At 44.3% G+C, this 1,202-nt stretch overlaps 1 non-coding gene across 1 annotated transcript; it reads left to right on the top strand.

The window, feature by feature from the left end:
- The first annotated feature begins 905 nt into the window (after window positions 1–905).
- trnae-uuc (transfer RNA glutamic acid (anticodon UUC)) lies at window positions 906–977 on the top strand. Its single transcript has one exon. It is a non-coding gene; the product is annotated as a tRNA-Glu (tRNA).
- The last annotated feature ends 225 nt before the right edge of the window (window positions 978–1,202 follow it).

Genomic DNA, 1,202 nt, shown 5'->3' with positions numbered 1-1,202 from the left:
TCCCTCACTCAACCTCTAATCAGTTTTTGTTCGCTCTGTCTCAATGTTACTTTGTGGTAAGAGAGAAGTTGTAATAGAGAGGGAACTGCAAAAATGCAGTGCATAATAAAGCGCTTTGGAATAAAGAGAAGGCTAAATGGGAGGGCATGCATTCACTCTGTATTCTTGCTGCTTTCACTGCTTTTTTCACGAGAAGATGGAGATTAAGAGGACATTATGCAGAGGTATTTAAAAGTGTTTGCTGCCCTTACACACACTCCCCATTTCTGTTTATTTCATAGAAACCAGTGCAGAACAGCCCGGACAATGGCTCTGTTGTCGGATGTGACAGCTCTAAAGAGTTTGATGCACAGCTAATTTGAGAAGTGTACTGCGCAAAGTGAGAACTATTATGTCCTCTTATGTAGTCAGTAGTCACAACAAAGGGGTCATTTTACAGCCTAATTGTAGACTCATTAGTGAAAAGAAAGATTGGGAAATGGGGAGAAATGGAGAAGGAAAGAGGAGGAGAGATGTTAGCAGACAATGTGACTCCTCCATACTTTGTTTAGACAGAGTCGGCAAGACAGTCAGAGAAAGAAGAGAGACAGAGGGGAGAACAGAGGGACATAGAGACAGAGTACCAGAAGCATCTCTGGAGCAGTGCCATGCTGAGATAGGAAATGTAATTTTGCTCCTATTTTCCATCACTATATCAATTGCAGGCCAGCAGTCCATCAGTTTATTCTCTGCAACAGCTTCCTACACAAGGACACACACCCCGGGCAGTGAGACACAAGGTCCTTAGAGTACACTGCTGGACAGGACTTAAAGGCAGTGAGGAACATTTTACATGGGTAAACAAATTGGATAGGTACTGATTTGTGAGCTTTAGTAGTATAAAGACTATCAAAAAGTCACCAGGGCCCCATATGGTCTAGCGGTTAGGATTCCTGGTTTTCACCCAGGTGGCCCGGGTTCAACTCCCGGTATGGGAAACAGCTTTTGGGGTTGCTGTAGCCCGATCAATATGCATTAGGTACTTTGCTTGGGCAGCAGAGGGTGGCCACTGCAAGTCCAGCACAGAACATGATACAGTGGAAACACTGGAGGCTTAAAGATCCCTTGAAAAAAAGAGAGTATACACCAAGTCCATACCTGGTTTGAGTGCCTAACTATGGGCAAGCCTCATAACTAGCTGGTATCTCGCCACAACAATCAAG

The sequence above is a fragment of the Lutjanus erythropterus genome, chromosome 5 (genome assembly GCF_056507025.1).
Source record: "Lutjanus erythropterus isolate fLutEry1 chromosome 5, fLutEry1.hap2, whole genome shotgun sequence".
Lineage (NCBI taxonomy): Eukaryota > Metazoa > Chordata > Actinopteri > Lutjaniformes > Lutjanidae > Lutjanus > Lutjanus erythropterus.
Note: the sequence above shows the minus strand (reverse complement) of the source record. Positions and strands in the feature narration are given on the sequence as shown.